This window comes from Symphalangus syndactylus, chromosome 5, assembly GCF_028878055.3.
Source record: "Symphalangus syndactylus isolate Jambi chromosome 5, NHGRI_mSymSyn1-v2.1_pri, whole genome shotgun sequence".
Taxonomy (NCBI): domain Eukaryota; kingdom Metazoa; phylum Chordata; class Mammalia; order Primates; family Hylobatidae; genus Symphalangus; species Symphalangus syndactylus.
Window position 1 is genome coordinate 11,647,978 of NC_072427.2, and position 26,522 is coordinate 11,674,499.

A 26,522-nucleotide genomic window follows, 5' to 3' on the forward strand; every position below is an offset into this window, starting at 1 on the left:
AGTAAATATTGGCGAGGTTAAGATAAAGTGATTAATATTTAAAGATATTATATTCTCAGACAAAATCTCCAAGATTAATTGAAAACATATTACTAATAAAAATATACAATAAGCTAGCCAAATATAATAAAAATTAGATTTCATTATTAAAATTAATGACATAAAATGTAATATTTAGAACACGCAAAATAGCAACCAAAGCTATGAAATACCTTGAAGCAAACTAAGTTGGGAATATATTGTAAGTCTCATAAAAAAATAAAGTTTTCCTGAAGGGCATAAAATATGACCCAAATCACTGAAAAAATACTGCCTTCCTTGACAGGATAACTAAAAATTGTAAAGGTGTCAATTTCCCCACAAATCCTCTCATAACCATGGTGCCACTCAGATCAAAAACCTAATGTACATTTAAAAAAACTTGACAATTTTATAATAACTTTTAACTGGAAGAATAAATCCATGAAAATAGGAAAGAATATTGTGAATAAAAATAATGAGAAAGGACTTGCTCTTCTAAATATCAAAATTTAATGTATAGTTATAGTAATTAAAATAGCATGTTGTAGATATGAAGATAAACATATAAATCATTAGAAAATGATAGAAATTTCAGAGATCTATCCATGTTAGTAGGACTGTGTATTTCATAAAGATTACATTTTTAAGTAGAGAGGGAAAGATGGATTATTCAATAATTGATTTGGCATTTAGAAATAAAATTAAGAATCACCCACAACCTCTGAAGTAACATCAGACACAAAAATACACCTAGTAGATTAGATGTTTAAATGGTGTGGGAGGTCCTGACAAAAGCCTTGGAGAATATTTTTATAATTTAGGTGTAGGCACGACTTGTTAAAGCATGATAGGAAGGTCAGAAATAAAGAAAGGGAAAACTGAGAGATTCAGCTAAATAAAAATGTTTAACTTCTATTTTAAGACAAGCCATAAACTAGGAAAATATTTGCAAAGTATACTTCAGACACAGAGTTCATGTGCATGATATAGAAAAAATTCCTACAAATCAATTTTAAATATTTCTATTTTTTTAAAAAGTGTCAAAGAACCTGAGCAAGCTTGGAAAGAAAAGGAAAGAACACAAAAGTAAGAAGTTTGAAGTCAACTACTAAAATAAATTATCCTCTTGTTAGCAGAAGAATACAAATTTTTGAAAACATTAGATTTTCTATCAGATTTGCAAACAACTATTTAAAGATTTAGTTGACAAGTCTGTAAAAAATAAAATAATCAGATTCATCATTTGACTGTATAACTAATATTTTTCAGCCTTTCTTTGCAATAGTTACTTAAGAGTTGTTTGCTTTTATAAACCCACCCACTCAAAAACGGAGTTAATTTAATGTACCTACCTGCAGAAACTAATGTAACCAAGATAAAAATTTCCTTTGGAATTCAAAAAATACAAATCATTTTGAAGTTTCTAGCTTTTGCTGAGCTAGTCCCTGAACTGTTTGGGTTATGCTTCTGCAGTGGGATAAATACTGAAATGTAGAGAAAACATTTGTAAACCTTCATAGGAATTTGAGAGAGTAATTTGATGTCTATTGAATCTAATACTCAATGATTGCAGCTTAGATTTTAAAATTCCATTTCTTTTTAATAATTCTTTTTTTTTTTTTTGAGACGGAGTCTCGCTCTGTTGCCCAGGCTGGAGTGCAGTGGCACAATCTCAGCTCACTGCAAGCTCCGCCTCCTGGGTTCACACCATTCTCCTGCCTCAGCCTCCTGAGTAGCTGGGACTACAGGTGCCCGCCACCACGCCCAGCTAATTTTTTGTATTTTTAGTAGAGACAGTGTTTCACCATGTTAGCCAGGATGGTCTCAATCTCCTGACCTCGTGATCCACCCACCTCGGCCGCCCAAAGTGCTGGGATTACAGGTGTGAGCCACCGCGCCTAGCCCATTTTTGTGTTTTACAAAAGAAGTATCACTTTCCTTTCTCTTTTTCTCACTGCAACTTTCTTTTCCTTTACATCTTCCCTTCAAATTTTCTCTTCCCTGACCATTAGTTTCTCCTCCCCTTCCCTCCCTTCCCCTGAACATAGGAACCAACATAGTAGACGGGAGACATGGAACGCTGAAGAGGATCACAGCCACGCCGAGGCCAGGAAAGGCAGGGTGGGTGGGCATGCTGGTTGGGGGAGGAGAACACCAGCACAGTTGAGTCTGGTTACATTAAACAAGAAAGCGTAATGACTAAGCAAAACAGTAACTGTATCAAAAAATAAGGAAGGCAAGCCTCTTATTGTCAAGAGAGGTTATTTCTAATCATGGAAAACGGAAAAAAAAGCAGAAAGAACTCTGTTACGTTGAATTGAAATTGGGGATGTCAGTATGAACTAATATTTTGCTAATAAATGTATACACAGATGAAGAAATAGTGATATATAAATAGACATTGTACATATATGTGCATATGATTATATGAGTATATTATGCATATGTATTATATATAACACATATAATGCATATGTATTACACAAAATACATTATATATAATATACAAATTATGCAATTGTATGTATATATATATATGTATATGTATTGCATGTAATTAAATGCGTGAGTATTGTATGTAATTATATACTTTTTTTTGAGACAGGGTCTCATTGTCACTTAGGCTGGAGTGCAGTGGCATGATCACGGCTCACTGCAGCCTTGACCTCCTAGGCTCAAACGATCCTCCTGCCTCAGCCTCCCTAGTAACTGGGATCACAGGCATGCACCACCATGCCCAGATAACTTTTTTATTTTTGCAGAGGCAAGATCTTGCCATGTTGCCCAGCCTGGTTTCAAACTCTTGGCCTCAAGCAATCCTCCTGCCTTGGAATTACAGGTGTGAGACACTATGCCGAGCCCATGCATATGTTTTATTATATGTGCATTGTAAATATGTATTATACATTATATATTTACATATTATATTATTTTATATATTATATATACAAATATCATATATTATATGTATAATATTTCCTAGCTCTGTCCACTAAAAGAATGTGTTACTAATAACAGTGTGCTGCCTAGCTGAGTTTTTTTCTATCTGGAAAATAATGATGCTGAAATATTTGCTTAGCTGGAAGAGATTCTCACTGACTGGATGGTTGAGCCCAAGCTCCCACCATATCAGGGATTCTGGAGAATTTTGAATGCTCACATTGACCTCGCTTGGAGGCTTCATCAGGTTAGGACATTTGAGGTGGAAAAGGTCGGGAAGTTTACCAAGAAGCATCACTGGAAAGACGTGGGACTAGAGAACAGGGTCTGGAGACAGCACTGAGGCAGGAATATGAAGAGCGGGAGACAGTGACAACACTCGGCTGGCCACAGGTCACTGGGCAGGAGTTTATTAAAATGAGACTGCTGCTAGTGAGAGAGCCGCAGCATGATCCTGGGTGACAGAGCGCATTCACTCACACGCTGTGAGAGGCGGGATGACACGGCACCCTTTGCAATCACAGATTCAACATTCTCGGTTTTAAACATTTGCTGTATTCAACATCTTTTGTTTGGTGTCCATTTACTCTTCCTAAACTCTCTTGCTGGCTTCTAGTACTATTTCTTCTTGCTCTGTACCAAAGGGGTCTACCTTGTATCAACATGGCTGCACGGTAGGGATAGAGAGGATATTACGTCAGGGATAGAGAGGATATTATGTCCAGGAAGCAATTTCACAACAGGAGAAAAGGTTCAATAACCCTGGATCAGGATGCTTGAAAGCAGGCAAGGCAAAAATGACTCTGGCAGTCAGAGAGCTAAGGAAAGCTTCAGAAAGCTCATTCCTATGAGAAGCGTTGAAAATCTTTGAAGACATTTCTCCCTCTTATTCAGGGTTTGCTATTAGGTTCTGTTCCTTGGACAGGTCTTTTGAAAACATTCAAGAATTTTCCCTGTCCTGGCATTGCTCAACTCTAAAGGTAAGTGATCTCTGTGTTATGCCCTGGAACTTTTTTCTCTCGGCAGCCTCTGGGCTCTGCCTGCGTATTCTGCTGGGTTAGATTTCAGGTGAGAAATGTCCTTCAGCTTCCTGAAGAAATCTTATCTCTGGGCCATTCACTTCCAATGAAGGAGTAAGATCCCTGGCCAGAATACAGGCCCACTTTCAACACTCAAGAGAGGTCAGAACACAGGTTGGTTCTAATGAACTAGTGTTTTTTCTAAGTTGGATTTTATTTATTTATTTATTTATTTATTTATTTATTTATTTATTTTTGAGGCGGAGTCTTGCTCTGTGGCCCAGGCTGGAGTGCAATGGCACAATCTCAGCTCACTGCAACCTCGGCCTCCCAGGTTCAAGCAATTCTCCTGCCTAAGCCTCCTGAGTAGCTGGGAATACAGGCACCCGCCATCATGCCTAGCTAGTTTTTGTATTTTTATAGAGACGGGGTTTCACCATGTTGGCCAGGCTGGTCTTGAACTCCTGACCTCAAGTGATCACCCCACCTTGGCATCCCAAAGTGCTGGGATTACATGCAATAATACAAATATTGCATCTTCAGGACATAGTTGATGTCTGACAATGTTTTTGTTGGGATAATAAAACCCCTTTTTATATGGCTTATACTTCTTGATAAGCCATGTAAACATGATAGTTGGTTACAGTGTGCATAATTAATTTCCATTGTAAGATATAAGTTCAAAATGATCTACTTTACAGATTAAATCTAGTTTCCATGTACAATACGCAGTTTCAGCGAGTGAATGCAAGAGTGGTTTGCAGGATTCCTTGACTTTTCTCTAACACAGGCCTAAATAGTGGTTATAAATGCCAGACTCTTTCTTCCGTTCCTTCCTTCTTTCCTTCCTTCCTTTTCTCTTTCCTTTCTTTCTCTCTCTCTTTCTCTCCTTCCTTCCTTCCTTTCTTTCCTTCTGTCCTTCCTTCCTTCCTTCCTTCCTTCCTTCCTTCCTTCCTTCCTTCCTTCCTTCCTTCCTTCCTTCCTTTCTCTCTCTCTCTCTGTCTCTCTTTCTCTCTTTCTTTCCCTTTCTTGATGTGGCTCTGTCCCCCAGGGTGGAGTGCAGTGGTGTGATCCTAGATCACTGCAACCTCATCCTCCTGGGCTCAAGCAATCCTCCCACCTCTCAGCCTTCTAAATTGCTGGGACTACAGGCACACCCACCACACCTGGCTAGTTTTTGTATTTTTTTAGAACCAAGGTTTCGCCATATTGCCCAGGCTGGTCTCAGACTCCTGGGCTCAAGTAATCCTCCTGCCTTGGCCTCCCAAAGTGCCAGGATTACAGGTGTGTCCCAACACACCTGGCCTATGAGACCCTTTTCTAAGGACTTTATTAGCACAATTTATTTAATCATCATCCCAGTCCTTTGAAGTAGGCACTGTTATTATCTCTACTTGAAGCTTCACACTGGTTGGCTCAATCTGATGTTCCTTTTTTTTTCCTCCCTAAGAACTTATTTGAAATTTAATGGGGAAAGGCAGTGAATTGGGAAGAGAGTCCCAAGAGAAAGAAACATAGCCCTTTGCTAATATGGCTTTTCCTCAAACTCTGCATAAAATTTTAGCCTAATAAATTAGCTGCTTCATAGTTTTGACCACTGAATTTCTTTGAATCATATTCTTTTGGTTTTTATAGACCCATAACAGATTTGCCTGTATTTTGAATTCAGGCATTATGAATACTGCCTTCTGAATAAATTATCAATTTAAACCAAAAAGGAAAAAAAATGATGGAACAAATGTCCAGTTTGAATTACCACAGAACAATTAGTTCTCCCAAAAGATAAGGCAAATTGAAACATGTTGATGTGAACTGTAAACGATGTCACCCACAATTCCCTTACGATAACCCAAGAGGAAGAGAATACAGCAGGAAGTATCTATGCTCAACAGCTTGCTAGCTAATTTCATCATTTTTGTAAAAACAGAGTGAAAGAAAACATGAACAATTCACTCTGTAGAAGAGCCGTAGAAATCTTGACAGGTGGCTGAAGAAGAAAACTTACTTATTTACAATTATTCAGGAACTCAGAGATTATGGGGAGATTTACAAAGCAGCATAAAAATGGGCACTTGAAGATAAGCACATCTAATAAATGGCATTGCAAATATCCCTAAATGGATCTAAATAATCTGAAATTGGTAGGTGAGTGACCTCAGCATATTAAAGGATTCATAGAACATCCTCATTTGACACAGAAGGAATCTTCTTATTGTCTTATCTGAATCATACAGGACAGACATCAAGTGTTAATATTATTGCACCCAATAAAATGTTCAAACAAATTGGTAAACTGGAGGCCTTCTGAAACAATAGTTTCCTTTCTGTGTAATTTAGGAGAAGAGGACCTAGAGATAAGAGATGGGTAAAAGAAGTTAAAATACTAAGGAAGCTACAATTGTCCAATCAGTCACTTTTAATAGCTTCATCTATTCAATAATTCATTTGTTTACTTACAAACAAGATACTTATTAAGGATCCACTATGTACAAGTCCTTGTTTTTTAGTGAATTTCAACCTGAGAAAGATAGAATATAGAATACAAAAATTATTAGATAGGTAATCATACAAGCTTCTTAATTACATTGTTCAGTCTCCCTAAAGGGGAAGAAAACTTGTTAGATTTGATTTTTTTCAATAATATCACTTAGCAAGAGAAAATGCTATAATATGTTATTTATCATCTTCAGAAAAAAACACTTCTTTTACGAATCAAATCATCCAGTATATAGAGATCTTCCTTTTAGAGAAAGTATTGTTTTACTTGGACAATCTTTTTATTCAAAAATTGTTTTTATTCAAGATTTCTATCTTAATGAACACTACAGGGCACTGCCAAATTGATAATATCATAATATCGTGTTCATCACCAAATCAAAATTAAATTCTGTCCTTTTTTTTTTTTTTGACAGAGTCTCACTCTGTCATCCAGGCTGGAGTGCAGTGGTGCAATCTTGGCTCACTGCAACCTCCGCCTCCTGGGTTCAAGTGATTGTCCTGCCTCAGCTGCCCGAGTAGCTGGGATTACAGGTGCCTGCCACCACGCCCAGATAATTTGCATATTTTTAGTAGAGACAGGTTTTGCCATGTTGGCCAGGCTGCTCTCAAACTCCTGGCTTCAGGTGATCTGCCTGCCTTGGCCTCCCAAAGTGCTGGGATTACAGGCGTGAGCCACCCAGCCCGGACAAATTCTGTCCAATTCCTTTATGGGTTTTTCATTTAGTTATATATATTCGTTGTTAACAAAAACATAGCAAATTGGCCTGGAAATCAGAAGCACGCTTCTCTATTTATTTATTTTGAGACAGAGTGTCACTCTGTCACTCAGATTGGAGTGCAGTAGCACAATTATGCCTTGTTGCAGCCTTGACTTTCAGCCTCCTAAGTAGCTGGAACTACGGGCATGTGCCCCCATGCCTGGCTAATTTATTATTATTATTATTATTATTATTATTGTAGAAATAGGGTCTCACTATGTTGCTCAGGCTGGTCTCCAACTCTTGGGCTCAAGCAATCCTCCTGCTTTGGGCTCCCAAAGTCTTGAGATGACAAGTATGAGCTACCGTGCCCAGTTTAAGATCAGACTCTGCCCAACTTGCTCACGGAATCAGACCTTTGATAAAGTCCTTAATTACTTTGGGGCTTGTTTTCCTTTATTCTTTTTCCTTAAGATAATCACAACAATATCTGTATCTGTAGAATTCTACTATAAACATGGAAAATGAAGCAGCACTCGTAGCCAGATTATTTTAAAACCCTCACTCTTCAACTGAACTCTCCACAGAATATAAGACTTGCTCTCTAAATTCACTAATGTGTTTGAATTTCTTCTTTACAGATTTATTTCACATTTTCAGGTTTTTATCACGTCTTGGTCTGCTCACCTTTGAATTAAATGGGTTTATTTTGAGGTCTGGGGACTTCACATAGACACTACCACCACAACAACAATATTTTTAAAAATCTAATTTGAAAGTCAACCAAGAAGAAGTTCACTTCTTTCTCTTCTGGAAATAAAAGTGATTTAGAATCTGAATGTGCTTGTACTTTTAGGTGTTCTCTGACAGAAAAATAAAGAGATAGCCAAAAACAAAGAACAACAATAACCCCACAGATCATTGAGGTCATTTTAGACAAACCCTAAACTGAAATGCCACCTGCTGCCTTGGATCCTGGAGATGTTCTGTCCCTCATGAAGGAGAAAGAAAAGTTGCCCCAAGTGGGTACTCTTTACCTTCAGCATCTCGAAACCCCTCCACCATTTGATGTATTAAAATATTTAATCAACATCAAATGCTGCTGCCCCTATTTATACAAGTGCTTTATTATCCTGTACATTATACCACAACCTGCCTGGTTCTTAATGTGACCTGAAGAGCTAGTCGGCATTTATTACGAATGCGAGGCAGTAAGCTTCTGGCTGAGCAATTAATCACTGACACCAAGGAATTTCTTCTCTTCAGGTGGGGAACCCATCCAAAAACTAAGAAAAATAATCGGGCTAATTAATTCTTATCTGCAAGGAGCAATTAGATAAATGACCTCAAAAAAAGACTTGTCACCCCTAGTGAGACACTCACTTTCTAAATAGAATGTGTCGAGCCTCTTTTCACTGGGCAAATGATACTGTGAAATGGAGATGACAGAAATGAACGGGAGGGAAATGAGAGGGGAGCAGGTTAATTAGAACGAAGGCTGATGAGAGGGGGTGGGGGGAGAGAGAGAGAGGAAGAGAAGGAGAGAGATCCAAAGATTTGCCATGATCTTGTCACCCTGCTCTCTTTTCTTTATGTACATAGGCAGGTAACAAACAGAGGACGTTCTTCTGTTTCCAAGCATGGTGGAAGTCATGGGCCTGGGCTGCTATGTGCTTGATTTTCTGTGACATGTTGCTTTCTACCAGTGAGCTGCAGCCCCTCTGCCTGGCTCTCCACAGCACACTACTGCCGAGGAAATGTACAAAAAACTCCTAAAGCAAGTCAAGTCTGCCTTTTGTTTCTTTTTTTCTAAGCTCCTCTTTTATCATGGTCCTCTAGTCATTTCTATGCCTGACAACAGAACCAGAGAGTGGCCTTAAAAATGACTACTGGGACTAAAATATTAAGATGTGCAAAATGCAACTTTCATGTGAGTTTCATAAAAACGGTTTTGGTTCTGTGATTTATCTTTCTCTTCTCTCTTCTCTCCTCCTTCCCTTCCCTCTCCTTCACCCTCTTCTTCTCCCTCTTCCTTCCTTTCCTCTCCTCCTCTCATCTTTTCCTCCTCATTTCCATTCCTCCTCCCTCTTTTTCTTCAGGGAAATCAATGTAAACCACTAGCAATCTTTAGGGGGACTCCTTCTTCAATCCTCGTCTGTTACTAGAGATCTTAGAATGTAAATCCACCGAAGGTCTTCAGCTTTGTGAGGTCTAGCCAATCCTAGGAGGCTAACTAAGGCGAAGTTAGCTCTGAGGAAAGCCAGGGTCACCATAAATAGATCCCAAATGATCAGCTCATCTATACTTTGGCTCCATCGTTGTAAATGTGGAGACACTGGTTCTTTTCTCTAAAACACTCTCTCACTGCAACCTTCACCTCTCAGGTTTTGGTTCTGTGTCAAATACAGTCAAAAGGACTATAGCTATCTATTTTTCCTTCCTGCAAAATCACTGAAATCTTCTGTTAAAGAAATAAAGTGTATATAAAACCCAGGCTAATCTTAGGTTGGGTAGCCCCTCATTTAAATTACAGAGTGACTTGTCAAATCCATCAGGCAGTAGTACCACTCCCTACCATGCCACTCTCTCTGTCTCCACAAACTCCTTCCAAAATACTTCTACTCTTGCTCTCACAGTGCCCTAAATAATTCCTTTACCCAGGAGCTACTTTGTTTTTCTTTGTTACTTTTCTTTTTAAAATATATTAAACTTTATTTTTAGAACAATAACAGAAAAAAATTTTGAAGATAGTACATAGAGTTCTCACACACTTGTACCTAGTTTTCTCTATGATTAACATTTTATGTAACAATCAATGAACCAAGACTGACACATTATTATTATTTTCTTAGTTTTACCTAATATCCTTCTTCTGTCCCAGGATCCCATCCAGCATGCCAAGTTACATTTAGTTGTCATGTCTTCTGTGGAGTCCGTTTTCTTATGACAATTTGTGAGACTTTCCTTGTTTTTGATGAGTTTGACAATTTGAGAATTACTGGACAGAGATTTTGTAGGATGCCCCTTAAGTGAAACTTTTCTGATTTAAAAAAAAAATGATGAAAGTTTGCAAACTATGCATCTCACAAAGGTCTAATATCCAGTATCTAGAAGGAACTTAAACAAATTTACAAGAAAAAAGCAACCCCATGGGCAAAGGACACGAACAGACACTTTTCAGAAGAAGACATATATGCAGCCAATAATCACATGAAAAAAAGCTCAGTATCACTGATCTTTAGAGAAATGCAAATGAAAACAACAATGAGATACCAGCTCACACAAGTCAGAATGGCTATTACTAAAAAGTCAAAAAATAATAGATGCTGGTGAGGTTGCAGAGAAAAAGGAATGCTTAAACACTGCTAGTGGGAGTGTAAATTAGTTCCACCATTGTGGAAAGCACTGTGGGGATCCCTCAAAGACCTAGAAATGGAAATAACATTTGACCCAGCAATGTCATTACTGATACCCAAAAGAATATAAATTATTCTATTATAAAGACACATGCACATGTATGTTCACTGCAGCACTATTCACAATAGCAAAGACATGGAATTAACCTAAATGCTCACCAATGGTAGATTGGATAAAGAAAGTGTGGTACATATATACCATGAAATACTATGCAGCCATAAAAAAGAATAAGATCATGTTGTTTGCAGGAACATGGGTAAAGCTGGAGGCCATTATCCTTAGCAAACTAATGTAGGAACAGAAAACCAAATGCTGCATGTTCTAACTTATAAGTGGGAGCTAAATGATGAGGAAACATGGACACATCATGGGGGAACAACACACACTGGGGCATATCAGAAGTTGGAGGGTAGGAGGAGGAAGAGAAAGAGGAAGAATAACTAATGGGTACTAGGCTTAATATCTGGGTGACGAAATAATCTGTACAACAAACTCCCATAACACAAGTGTACCTATATAACAAACCTGCATATGTATCCCTGAGGTTAATATAAAAGTTAAAAAAAAAAAGAAAAACAAACAAAACAAAACAAAAATGATTAAACAGGAGCCATGCATTTTCAGGAGGAAGACCACAAAGGTAAAAGTCATCTTCATCACATTGTATCAAGGGTACATATTATTATTATTATTAATTTATTTTTTTGAGACAGAGTCTCACTCTGTCACCCAGGCTAGAGTGCAGTGGCACGATCTCCGATCACTACAATCTCTGCCTCTTGGGTTCAAGTGATTCTCCTGCCTCAGCCTCCCGAGTAGCTGGGATTAGTCGCCTGCCACCACAGCTGGCTAATTCTTTTTTGTATTTTTAGTAGAGATGGGGTTTTACCATCTTGGCCAGGCTGATCTTGAACTCCTGACCTCAGGTGATCCAGGCCACTTGATGTCCCAAAGTGCTGGGATTACAGGCGTGAGCCATTGCACTCGGCCTAAGGGTACATATTATGAATGTGACTTATTGTTGCTGATGTTGACCTTGATCACCAGACTGAGGTAAGGTTTGTGAAGTTTTTCCTTTGTGAACTTACTATCACTTCTCATGTATTTGCATTGTACTCTTTGAAAGGCTGTACTATGTACAGCCTATATTTGAGAAATGGGGAGTTATGCTCCACTTTCTTGAGAATGGAGCTCCTACAGAAATTATTTGGAATTCCTCTTTATGGGTGAATTTCCTCTTCCCAGCCCCTATTATTTTTTTTTTTTTTTTTTTTTTTTGAGACGGAGTCTCACTCTGTCGCCCAGGCTGGAGTGCAGTGGCACAATCTCGGCTCACTGCAAGCTCCGCCTCCCAGGTTCACGCCATTCTCCCGCCTCAGCCTCCCGAGTAGCTGGGACTGCAGGCGCCCACCACTGCACCCAGCTAATTTTTTGTATTTTTAGTAGAGACGGGGTTTCACTGTGGTCTCGATCTCCTGACCTCGTGACCCGCCCGCCTTGGCCTCCCAAAGTGCTGGGATTACAGGCGTGAGCCACCACATCCGGCCCTTATTTTTTTTAAAATTATTTACTTATATCGATATGGACTCAGGTATTTATTTTATACCTTGGGTTATAATGCAGTACTACTTTGCTTATTGTGTTCAAACTGCTCTTTTTGTTGTTGTTGTTGTTGTTGAAACAGCATTTCGCTCTTGTTGCCCAGGCTGGAGTACAATGGCACGATCTCAGCTCAACACAACCTTCGCTCTCAGGTTCAAGCGATTCTCCTGCCCCAGACACCAGAGTAGCTGGGATTACAGGCACCTGCCACCACACCCGGCTAAATTTTTGTATTTTTAGTAAAGGTGGGGTTTCACTATGTTGGCCAGGCTGGTCTTGAACTCCTGACCTCAGGTGATCCTCCTGCTTCAGCTTCCCAAAGTGCTGGGATTACAGGCATGAGCCATTGCACTGGATCAAAATTGCTCATTTTGATCACTAGGGGCTCCTTCAGTTGGCTTATATGTCCCTTTGATTTCCCTGTAACACTATCGAGTTTTGGGGAGGAGGTGCTTCCTTACTTTTTGGCATTACAGATGTTCCTGGCCCCAGAAACAACTTTTTATTTCACAATTGAAGCTAAAGCATAAACTGATACAGGGTAACATAAATACTGGATTAAATTCAGAGGAAAGAGTTATAGGAGATAAGAAGAGATGGAATAAAAAAGACGTTGAAGACCAGAGAAGGATGTAGGAGAAGAGCCTGAGAAAAAGGCAGAAGGCACAAGAGGTAGGCTTGGACTACATTTTAGGTTTGTTCAAGGCTGTTGCCACATATTGCTCTGAATTCAATTTTCACCTGTAATTTACAGATGATATTTTCATTTTTATTCCTAAAACGTGACAGTTTTTTATCCTTAGAAAAATATAATATTATAGTTAAGAGGAAGAGACAATATGCTGCAGGTAGAAAGAGCTTATCTTTATAGTATGAAAAAAAGCCTTTAAATTTTTAGTTCTTTTACTCACTGGTGATTCACAGTAAGTTTCAACCTCTCTGGGCTTTAGCTCGCTCAAAACGGGCATAAATGCAGGTAGATTAACAGACTGGTAGAAAAATTGTCAGACAGACCAATGAAGAGAGGCAGAGAGGAGGATTCTTGAGAACATCTCATGACAAGACATATCGAATATCTGATAGAAAGACAAGAATGTAAGGGGTGGGTATTCTGTCAATGTCAGCTTCCCTCTGCAAATCTACTTACCTGCTACACCAATCTGTCTATTCAAGCATCTACTTCACCAGTTTTGGGGGATCCCAACATTAAAGTATTATGTGTGAATGTAAATTATGCTGAAAGTAGATAATATCTTTGAAATATCCAGTCATAGTCAAAGCCCTTGAATTTTCATATAATTCTTTTGATAGTTTGCCTCATAAAGATTACAAAGGATTACAGATGGATATTCACAAAACTGAACAGCACTTGAAACTCCCCCAAATTCACCATTTTTAATAGACATCCTCCTTAGCATCAATTCTTACATTAGATGATTGAAATTTACCACTTATTTAAAACAGGTGTGTTTCTAATTCAACTGTCTAATTGGCCATGACATCTTGATGCTAGAAATGAATAATAAATGATTAGAAATATAGGATAAGGCCAGAACATCATTATTAGAAAAGCCACAGTATAATTTTAAGGACCATTTTTTTTCTAAAAGGAGAACACTTTGTATAGTTGATATAGTTTGGATGTTTGTCCCCTCCAAATCTCATGTTGAAATGTAATCCCCAACATTGGAGGTGGGGCCTGGTAGGAAGCATTGGGTCATAGACAGAGATCCCTCATGAATGGCTTGGTGTCCTTGCAGTAACAAATGAGTTCTTGGTCTGAGTTCACGTGAGATCTTGTTGTTTAAAAGAATGTGGCACTTCTTCTTTCTCTATTGCTCCCTCTCTCATCATGTGCTACTCCTGTCTCCCACTTGGCCTTCTGCTGTGATCATAAGGTTCCAGAGGACTCACCAGAAGCAGAAGCTAGAAGAAGTCTGTTGAACCATAAGCCAAAATAAACCTCTTTTCTTAATGAATTACCCAGCCTCAGGTATTTCTTTGCAGAAACTCAAAAGGACTAATACAGTAGGTATATTGAAAGAATCTTTCATTTAAGAGAAAGTAAGAAAAAATGGAGTTTCTCCATATATAATAGTCAACAATGTCTATACCGCTTAATTTTAAGCAAATTAATAAACATTTATATGGTCATAGATTGACAAGGCTTAATATCAACAATTCAATAATTGATATAATTTCATAAGCTGAGATATTACCTAACAGTTAAAAATCCTTTTAATTTGCAAAATAATCCCCCAATATGCATGGCTGCCTTTGTTTAAGTAATTTTGATTATAGCCAAAGTAAACATTTAGTGGAAACGAATTTCTCCTTGTACAAATATTTCACATTTTGTAATACATGTGAGATGAGGCAGAGGGGGGAAAACAAAAAGGGATGAATTACATGTCAAAATTTTTTCACAGCTTCTTTCAGGTCAAACGCAAGATAAAAAAGTTAACTTGAAGATTCCTTTCGGCACCACCTCAATACGTGTATACTAGAAAATGAAGTAAGCTCTCAAATGATGCAATCTATACATTGGCTCAAGAAACTAAACAAGCTTCTGCAAGTGGTGAAGTTAAGTCTCTTATTGGGCATATATTAACATGATAATGCGTAGTAAGAGGGTCACAATGGATGCAATTCATTTCCATTAAAAAGAGCTGCTAACAGAAGACTAGACCTCCACAGGACTCCAATCAGACTATTATAAAACTAAAGCTGCTATTCAATAGGTGGGATGTGCACCTGCAAATGAGCCTCTTATTAAACTGTAATTCTGCTCCATAAAACTCCACTGGAGAATAGTACATGTTGACGGGAAAACATAGAACATAGTTAGTGTTAACCCAAAGTCCTTTGATCCCCATTAGAGACACGTTTTTCCTCAACAGAGTTACCACAAGTATTATGCACCCTCTTGTTTAACAGAAAAGTATAAAATACATCTCTCTAAGTGCTTCTCAAATTAACGTTGGATATTGAAAACATAACATGCAGAATTTTTTTGAACTTACAAAATAAGCTGAGACATCAGGAGAGAAGGCACTGAAATGTAGATGACAATGATGATGATAGCTACCAGTTCCTGTTTTGTCAGGTCCTGTGCTAGACCATTACAAATATTACCTTATTTATGTATTCTACTTTCTAAAAATACTTGAATAGTTTTAGAATTACCTGGCATTAAGAAGAGCTACTTAGAGTAGTTACTGAAGCTTCTCTTCTTCAATTTTAGAAATTCATGGAGGAGGCTGGGTATGGTGGCTCATGCCTGTAATCCCAGCACTTTGGGAGGTCAAGGCGGGTGAATCATGAGGTCAGGAGTTCAAGATCAGCCTAGCCAATATGGAGAAATCCTGTCTCTACTAAAAATACAAACAATTAGCTGGGTGTAGTGGCGGGTGTCTATAATCCCAGCTACTCAGGAGGCTGAGGCAAGAGAATCACTTGAACCCGGGAGGCGGAGGTTGTAGTAAGCCAAGATCACACCAGTGCACTCTAGCCCAGGCTACAGAGTGAGACTCTGTCTCAAAAAAAAAAAAGAAAAAAGAAAAAAAAAAATTCGTGGAGGATTGAAATAAAATTTGAAAGAGACTTCTTGTAATATTGCAGACAGTTACTGGATTTTTAAATTATAACATCATCTGTGTTGTTTTGTTATGTAATATTAGTACATAAAGGACTCTGTTTTGTTATGTTTTACATGTGAAATATATATAAAATATTATATAGAAACACACATTTATTAAGTCTTCTTAAATAATTGAAACTAGCCCAATACTCCCATAGACTGTTCTTTTGGATAAACATAGAAAGGGTTCTGCTGTTAAAGCTTGAAATTTGTATTTGTTTTATGTGAGTTCCTTCCTCAAGAAAAGACCTGTAAGCCTTTCAAAAAAAGTATCAAACAATTGAAGCTCACCAGATCACACACTAGATGCCTCATTGCCCCTTTCTAGTTCTTGTTTTATTACACATTGTTATGTTTCTTCCCTGCTATATAAACTCCTAATTTTAGTCAGTCAGGGAGATGGATTTGAGACTGAGCTCCCAATTCCTAGGTTGCAGCACCTGATTAAAGCCTTCTTCTTTGGCAATACTTGCTGTCTCGGTGATTGGCTTTCTGTGCAGTGAGCTGCAGGATCTAGACCAAACCCCTGGTGTTTCAGCAACATAATTTTATAAACTGAAAAGAAAATAAGGGATATTCAGAAGCTACAATCTCACTGAAGTCCAAAACAGTAAAGTACTATTCTGGCCTTCAGCTTTGAAAGCTTGTGCAAAACCAGGCAAATTTGAATTTGAAACTCTAGGGACTCATTGGGTCTGGCAATCAAGAGTCAAATCTTAGAGTCCAACCAAGGAGGGAGAGTCTAATAAGACACTCACATACTAGCTGGGACTCCATGGGCCTACACTTTACTGTTAAGATAAATAAGAAATATTATTTTATGTAAATATTCCTCACTCAGCAGTTAGTAAGGAAAATTACTTTTCAAATCTTAGCACTGAGGCAGAAAAAATATTCCACCACAGAATTTGTACTTATAAGCTGATCCTCCTGTGGACTTAGAGCACGAATTTGTGATATCCAATTATCTAAAAATAATCTCAAGCTGATAATTTATTTTAATGTTGTTTCTGACTGTGTGGTTTCCTTAGGCAACTTGCAGAAACAAAGCCAAACCAAATCAAACCAAACCAAAACAAAATAAAGCAAAACCAATAAAACCTCTCTCTAGAAGGTTTCACTGTCAAACCAGGATTCAAAAAATTTCTACTGATAAAGTTTCAAAAAATATGAGTTTGCAGTAAAACACACACACACACACACACACACACACATGCATACACATGCAACACAAGAAAACATTGGCACCATGAGCTAAAGAGTAGAATTAGACTTCAAAAGTCTTTATTTCTTGGAAGTGTTAACCACAAACTATAACATAAATATGTATAATATGTTTAAAGAAATAAAAGATTAAAAATATGAAAAAGGGGTTATATGATATATAAGCATATTTGAAAACAAACCAAATATTATTTATCAAATGAAAAATATAGAAAGTGAAATTAAAATTGAATGGGTTGAATGTCCATTAAATATTAGATAAGACAAAGCTAAAGAGAGAATTTACTATTAATATTGGACAGGACAGTTTAATACCAAATAAGACACACATAAAGAGAGAATTACTAAAAAGAAGAGAAAGTTGAAGAAAGCACCTAGAATACAGTCCAGAGAAATAGAATACAGTCCAGAGATGGGGAGATATGAGAAAGACATTTAAAAAGAGAGGAAAAGTTAAAAGGATCTAACCGATATAATTTGAATGTGGTAAGGAAAAGAGAGAATAAATGAGAGGGGCAATATCTGAAGAAAAAGCTGTTAATTTTCTAGAAATGCTAAAAGATTCCAATTCACAGATTCAGGAAGTCAAAGGTAAGATAGTTGAAAAATAAAATGCAAGTTGGACACGTCACAGTGAAACTGCTGAACATAAAAGGCAAAATAAAAATCTTAAATGCATTCACAAAGAAAAGAGCGATTACTTTCAAAAGAGCAACCATAAAGCTGGCAACTAACTTTGTAACAGCCCAAATGAAAGGCAGAAGTCCAAGAGAATATGCTAAAAAATGAATTTCTTCAGATAAAAAAACGTCAGATGGAAATTGTGAAATGTAAAAGAAATGATGAGCATAGAAAATGCCTATAATACACATATTATAGTTTAAATAAATGATAGATGTATAAAATAAATACATTGATGTATCATTTGTGGAGTTAAAAGACAAGATTAAAATATATTAAAGGACAATATAAAAATTAGGAGGAAAGTCATCTAAGGGAAAGTGTTTTAAGGTGTTTGAATACATATACTGATCAATTTACACCTTGATAAGTTAAGTATGTATGTTAAAACTTCCAAGATAACCAATAATGAATTGATGTTTTGTGTATAACTTTTTATCTGATAGAGAAAATGATAAAAATATATATTAAATCAATGTAAAAGAAGACAATAAATGAAAGAAAAGATACAAAGCAAGGGAAGTATAAGGATAGTGTTCCAAATTAAAAAGTAGAAATAAATCTAAATATAGCAACAATCAAAATAATTGCAAATGGATTCAGTGCTTCAGTTAAAATATAAAGACTGTTAGACTTATTAAAAATCCAAACTTTATGCCATTAATATGAGAAACATTTAAATATCAGAATCCAGAATGATATAAGTAAAATAATGAAAGTTTGTATAGCTAGGCCGGGCACACCAGCTCATGCTTGTAATCCCAGCACTTTGGGAGGCCAAGTTGGGTGGATCACCTGAGGTCAGGAGTTCAAGACCATCCTGGCCAACATGGTGAAACCCTATCTCTACTAAAAATACAAAAATTAGCTGGGTATGGTGGTGGGCACCTGTAATCCCAATCCCAACTACTCAGGAGGCTGAGGCAGGAGAATCACTTGAACCCAGGAGGTGGAGGTTATAGTGAGACAAGGTCATGCCACTGCACTCCAGCCTGGGTGACAGAGTGAGATTCTAACTCAAAAAAAGAAAAAAAAAGTTTGCATAGCTGTGTTAGTATCAGAGAAAAACCAAACAAAATATCAGGTTAAAAACCTTATTATAATCAAAGTATTCACATATTGATAAATGTTGACATTTTCCCAAAGAAATGATTCTATAATACATGTTCCATGTACCACAGGAAATAATAAACTCATTCATCTTTTTATTGGGAGATTTGATGTTTAAAAAACTGCTATGTATAAAAACAATTTAAACAGCACAAATAAAAAAACTTCATCCAATGGGCATATATAAAAATACTATACCCACTGACTGTAGAATATGCTATCCTCTCATGGAAATACTGAACACCTGTGGAAATTAAATACGTATTAGACTGTAAAACAAGTCTTAATGAGTTGCAAAGGGCTGCTATCAGAAAAATCACATCTCTTTGTTGCAGACATTTAAATATAAGAAATTATTATGAACAAGTTAATATGGATAAATTGGAGAGCATAGATGCAAGGTAAATATTCCTAGAAAAATATAACATCACCCTAAAAGAAACATAAAACCTAAATGATCTCTAAGGAAATAAAAAGTTAAAAATCTGAAGAAATCTTTTGGAGATGTCAGTGTACGTAACAAAAGTCTTTTTTTTGTCTGTTTGTTTGTTTTTTTTGTGAGACAGAGTCTCACTCTGTCAACAAGGCTTGAGTGCCATGGTGCGATCTTGGCTCACTGCAACCTCCACCTCCTGGGTTCAAGGGATTATCCTGCATCAGCCTCCCGAGTAGCTGGATCACAGGTGTGCACCACCACACCCAGCTAATTTTTGTATTTTTAGTAGAGTTGGGATTTCACCATGTTGGTCAGGCTGGTCTTGAACTCCTGAACTTAAGTGATCCACCCACCTTAGCCTCCCAAAATGCTGGGATTACAAGTGTAAGCCACCACGCCCAGCCTAAAACTCACCTTTAAATGAATGCAGTTTGTTACATTCACACATTTGTTATATATTATTTTCTGTCTCTAATAATAATAATAATAGTAATAGCATATAATACTTCTATAGTGCTTATTATGTGTTAGGCATTGCTGAAAGTGCCTTAAATATATTAATTATTTATTCCTCCCAACAAACCTATGAGTTAGATACTGTTATCTCCATTTTCACAGATAAAAAATCTGAAACATAAAAATGTAAATAGCTTGCTAAATATAACAGAGAGGGCTGCAGCTCAAATTCGAATCTAGCTAAAGATCATCTCTAACCACCGAACATCCTATCATTATTATGACCAAGTTGAATTTAGTGTAGGAAATCAAAGTATACATGTTAATACATTTAGAGATTAGAGAGGAAAAAAAAGTAACTATGTTAATAGATGGAAGAAAATCATTTTATACAATTTAACACTTTTTTTAAAAAAAAAGCTTTTAGTGAACTACAAATTAGAACTATAAATTTAGGAGTTACTAATAAATGTATGTTGTAAAACCTATAACAAATATTATAATAATTGGTGAAATATTGAAATTATTTCCCATAAAAATACAATTCAGTGATGTCTGCTTAGTTGATTACTGCTTATATTCACCATTGTTCTAGAATTCCTAGCTTGTGTAATAAGGCAAGAAAAATGAAATTAAAAGCATGAATAATTCAGCCAAAAGTTTTAACTATTTACCATCAAAAAACTTGTAATTATTCATAACCTGCAGATAATTTTTCAGAATCAAAAAGTATTTTTAACAAGCTTGCCTACTAAATCAGCATACAAAACTCAATTGCATTTTTATATTCTGGCAGCACACAGGTATAAAAGATTTGATCTACATTAACCTGAGAAATACAGAGTACTAAGGAAATATCTAATATATATTTGTGAGATCTTTATTGATAAAGTTAAAACATTTTATTGAAAGGCATTAAAGATGCTGTAAATAAATTAAGTGATATATGTTAATGGGCTAGAGAAATTATTATCATGGGGATACCTATTCCATTCACATTGATCAATAGACTCAAAAGAATTCTACTTAAATGCTCAATATTATTTTACCTGGAACTTAACAAACTGAATAGAAAAGAAACTGAGTATTTAATAACAAACTGAATATAAAACAAACTAAATATTAAACAGAAGATCAGAAGTCCACCAACAGCCCAGAAATCCTCGGAAATAAGAGCAAGGAGAGGGGAACTACTGTACCAGTAATCAAAAATTATTTTCTTCTCTTTTTAAAAAATCAGAATATGATTCACATATCATATAATTCACCATTTTGTAAAGTGTACCATTTAGTGGCTTTTAGTTTATTCACAAATTTGTGCAATCATCACCACTAACTCCAGAATGATTTCAACCCACCACACAGGATCTCTCATTAATTAGCAGTTACTATCCATTCCTCCTCTGTCCAGTTCTTGTAAACTCTCATCTACTTTCTGTGTTTATGGATTTGCCAATTCTTGACATTTTAAATTAAATGGACACATACAATATGTGGTCTTTTTTCTCTGACTTCTTTTCTTGTCATGTGTTCTCCATATTGTACAGCATATTAGTATTTCATTCTTTTTTATGGCTGAATAATATTTTGTTGTAAGAGTATATCATATTTTGTTAATCCTTTAATTAGTGGACTGACACTTGGGTTGTTTCTACTATGTGGCTATTATGAATAAATGCTACTATTCACATTCATGTATATGGTTATTTTTTAAATTTTCTTGGGTATACATCTAGCAGTGGAATTAATGGATCACATAGTAGCTCTATGTTTAACTTCTTGAGGAACCACCAAATTGCTTTCTGCAATGGCTGGGCCATTTTACATTCCCACAAGCAATATACACGCTTTCCAGTTTCTCCACATTGTTACAAACACTTGCTATGATCTGTTTTTTGGTTACAGCCATTTTACTAGGTGCAAAGTAGTATCTTATTGCGGTTTAGATTTGCATTTTTCTAATGACTCATGATGTTGAACATACTTTCATGTGCTTATTGACTATTTGTACATCTTTGGAGTAATATGTATTTAGATTCTTTGCTCATTTTTTTATTTGGATTGTCTGGATTGTCTTTTTATTGTGAATTGTAACAGTTTTTAAAATATTCTGAAAACAAGTCCTTTATCAGATATCTTGTTTGGAAATATTTTCTCTCATTCTGTGAGTTGTCTTTTCACTTTTTAAATAGTGTCTTTTAACACAAAAACTTTTTGAAGCCCAATGTATCTATTTTTTCTTTGCTTGTGTTTTAGCTACATCTAAGAAATTTTTTACTAATTCAAAGTCAAGAAAATGTATACCTGTGGTTTTTCTAAGAGTTTTACATTTAATGGCCTTTAATTCATTTTGAGTTAATTCTTGTTCATGGTGTAAGACAGAGGCCAAAATTCATTCTGTTGCATATGGATATAGATATACATGTAAAACGGGTAACAGAAATGTCATGGCAAATTAGTCAGGTAAAGATGGACTTTTCAATAAATGCTCCAAGAAAAGTTGATTATACAAATAAAATAAAACATATTAGAAAAAATTAATTCCATATTTTCCATAAGTTAAGAGCAAAGCGCTACAAATTTTAAAAGAAAAATAAAATGATTTTTTTTTTTTTTTTTGTAGAGATGGGGTTTTGCCATGTTTCCCAGGCTGGTCTCAAACTCCTGAGCACATGCAAGTGATCCACCTGCCTCATCCTCCCAAAGTGCTGATATTACAGGCATGAGCCATCGTGCCTGATTAAAAATGGCAAATTTTTATGTTTCCAAGTAAATTAAGGTTCCTTAAACATTACCCCAAAAATGCAAACTGTAAAATGAGAGATTATCAATTTGATATGATTAAAATTAAAAACAGATTCATCAAAAGATATAAAAAAGAGTGAAAACACAAGCCAGAAACTTCACACACACACACACACACACTTAATTCCTTGAAATTAACAAGTAAATCACAGCCTAGTAGATGAATGCCATTTCACAAAACAGGTAATGTTTGAATGGTCAATACACCCATGAAAGAGTGTCCAATTTCATGGGCAAATGAGGCAATGCAAATTAAAATCATAAGAAGATCATTTTAAGATCAGATTAGCAATAATTTAAAAGTCTGGTAAGAGCAAATGTTAGCTAGAATGTACATTAGTAGGACCAAATAAAAACTTTGAGCTTGTACACTGATACACAACCTTTGAAAAATAATTTAGCATTATAAAATAAAGTCACACTTGCATACACATGGTTCTTCTATTCCTCTTTCAGGTACATATACCAAAGGCATATATATATATATATATATATATATATATATATATATATATACACACACACACACACATGCTGAAAAATATATATATATATATAAGTTGAAAATAATACCAATGTCTATCAAAAAAGGAGTGGATAAATATTATGTGTTATAGTCATACAATGGAATATTACATCATACAATGGAATATTATAACACTTATAATAAATGAGTTACATGTATATTCTATATGTGGAACAATATGGAAGAGTCTACGATTATAATTTTAAGCAAAAAAAAAAAACAACAACAAATCGCATGTATGATTCCCATTAATACTAAGTTCAAAATACCCAAAGCAAACACTACATTGCCCAGTTCACAAACATATATGTGAAAACTAAACAGCAGGGGAAAGACAAAGTTCAGAATTCAGAATTGTGATTGCCCCAAAAAGGCCTGGGAATGGGTGCAATTTGCTAAAGACTCACAAGGGACTCGAAGGTAATGGCAATGTCCTAGTTTCCTATTTCCTGCACTGAGTTGGGCATATAATTATTCCTTATGTTGTGTACCATTTTAAAAATCTTTTCAATGTTTAATAAAGATAATGTTTTAGAAAGAGAGAGAAAAAGTTTGGGGAATGACACTTGTCCTAATTCTTAGCCCCGAAATCTAGGCCTTTCAGATTCATCAGATGAAATAAAAATGGACCTTACCTAACTAGTCCATGATGTAATTATTGCCAAATTACATAATTAATTACCTTACATGGATCCGAATAGTTCTTCCCCCAGACTTTTAATATTAGAAAATTTTAAACATAAATGTGTTGAAGGAACAGTATAATCAACATGTTTATCTGTTTATGTGCCACATAAATAACACTTGTTGATATTCTTCTCCTCCCAATCACCACAGATTTTTGAAATTCATCATGTTATGATCCATTACCATCTTAAATGTGGCCAATGGCCTCCTCTTCAAGCTAAGTCTGTGTCCGCTTGGCCTGACCCACTTAGCATTTGAGCACCTGTTTGCTTCTCTGGCATAACATGATAGGCTCCTGTGATTTCTTTACCAAGTAGAACAACTACAACTAATGACTATTAACATTTCACTGAAAGCAAACACATACATTTCGTGCTATTACCAGTGTTTGCTTAATTATTGTTATTTTTTGAATTCGTCTTCTGATTTAACGGATACATATCAAGCCTCGATGTGTCTGTCATAAATGGCTTTGTGGAGAGAAATTTGCTTACCAATAAAATCTCTGTGTGTTTTAACTCATTTAAATTCAAAATTGTCTTTTTAAGATTCTTGAGAATGTGAACTACATCTTATTCTTCTTTGTCCTGCTACTAGGTCCAGTAAGTGTAGATGCTCAATTAACATTTGTTAAACGACATGAAATACCTGCACAGCTCTGTCTGTGTGTGCCTGTGCGTGTGCATGCATACATGAACTGAATTGAAATACCCCAGAGTGAGGATGCGAGGAGGTCTTTAAGTCAACAGAAACCACATTTCATCTTTATCTTTTCACTTAAAATCTGATTGGCCTCTGATTTTCAAGGTTATCACCCTTGTCTGAGAACTGAAGGGGCTTGAAATGCTCCTTGCAAATGCAGTTGTTGACTTTCAAACAAGGATCTTCTCCCCGGCTCCTGCTCCTGTGACCCACCCCTCCCGGAAACCAGTAGGTTTCTGAGTGACTTATGCTTCAGTGGCTGAAATGATTGGAACTGACTCAAACACTACAGGCAGGGCTCACAGCCACACGCTCGGCCTAACTTATGTAAACATTGTCCTGATGACAGCATTCTCCTACCCCATCTGCAGCTGCAAGGGAATCCATTATTTTTCCAGTCCCCGGGGAAGAAAAAGGTCTCGGGCATCATTACTCCTAGGCAAATGTAACTGACTCTACCGCATACCTTAATTTGCTTGCCATAATTATAGGTCACTCAACCCGCTTTGTTATTTTCAATGACTCCCAACACCCCCGCCGGCTTTTTTGTTCTTATCAATAATAAATGGAGCCCTTGGATCATGCTGCTGTAATATTTGGATATTATGAAAATGCTAATAATAACAAGGTAGCATCAGCAACACTCTGGTTTTATCAGCTGGTCAGATGCTCTATTAGGCAGCCAGTGAGGAGTTCAAGCAAATTGGTTATGTTAATGTCCTGTAGTACTTGGAAAAGATGAGGAGTTGGCAATTAATTTTTTCCAAGCTGCAAGCCGACAGGCAAATTTATATTCCTCCCTCTCTGTGGGATCAAGCTAAGAGAAGGTGAGGTAGAAAAGTGAGCTTCAAGTAGCTTTCCAGGATCTAATTGAGCAGTGCTAAATAAAGCCTGGAGAGCAGAGGGAAGAGGGGAGAGAGTGCACCCAACAATGGGCAAGCAGTGCTCTTCCCCATTCATTCCACTGACAGGGCTTTTGCAACTTAAACCTGTTTTATTAATTATGTTTGACATTTCCTTAATTAGTTTCATTTACATCCCATCAGCCCCTACCAGACGATTGCTCCATACATCATTTTACTAGGGGAGTGTGATGCCTACAGAATTATAATAACAACAGACGATTTTATGTAACTTACAGGAAATTAGTGGACAGTTCTTTCCATTTTACATGGTTTTATAGAAAGGGGTACAGGAGAATTCATCTGGTAGTTTTTTTTTTTTCCCCTGAATTTCTAACCTACACTAATACATTCATAAAGTTAAAAGTATCCAAATCATAAATTTATATACTCGAGTTTATTATCCAGCTGTAGGATTTGCCAAATTTTAAAAATTCCTCTTAAGTTTAAAAAGATATAAGCCTACATAAAAGAGGTGGAACCACAAGCATACCAGGAATTGCCTTAGTCCTTGACACCTAATGTCCCCTGCTCCCACTTCCCAAGTGTACCTATTTGCTTCTTACCTGGGAACTCAGCCAGCACTCAGATACAGGTGCCCCAGGCTTACCAAGCCCTTTGGTATAAGGTTGAGCAAAATTAAATTGATTGAATAAGTGGATTAATGAATGAATAAAATGGAAGCCCCAGGTCCTGATTTTATCTGCCAAATTCACTTTGTGGATATGAGTCATCTAACCCTCTGGCTTTGCTATAAAAGCATGGAATGATATAGTGTATATGACAGGCATTTATAAGCATGAAGCACTGTGCTCATCTAAGGTACTATTTTTGTTGGCATTATTGTTGCTCAAGTCTTAGGTCTGTTTTAGAGGTGCCTTGCAAGGCTCTTGCTGCCCGCAATTATGAGTCAGTGCTTTAGGAGTCCGTTTCTAGCCCACAAGCTTTTTGCATAGAGCCCTAAGCTTTATGTCAGCTTCCCATCTGAGATCCTGATTCCAAGATAATGGTCTTTTTGCCCATGTGGACAAATGGCACCTTCCACTGTTCTTTGTCTTGACTGAGTTGAAGTTTAACTCTGGCCTTATTGTGCCTTCCCGATCCTCACTTCCATAGCCACCTCCTTGTGCTTGGTCATAGAGAAACAACCAACTTCC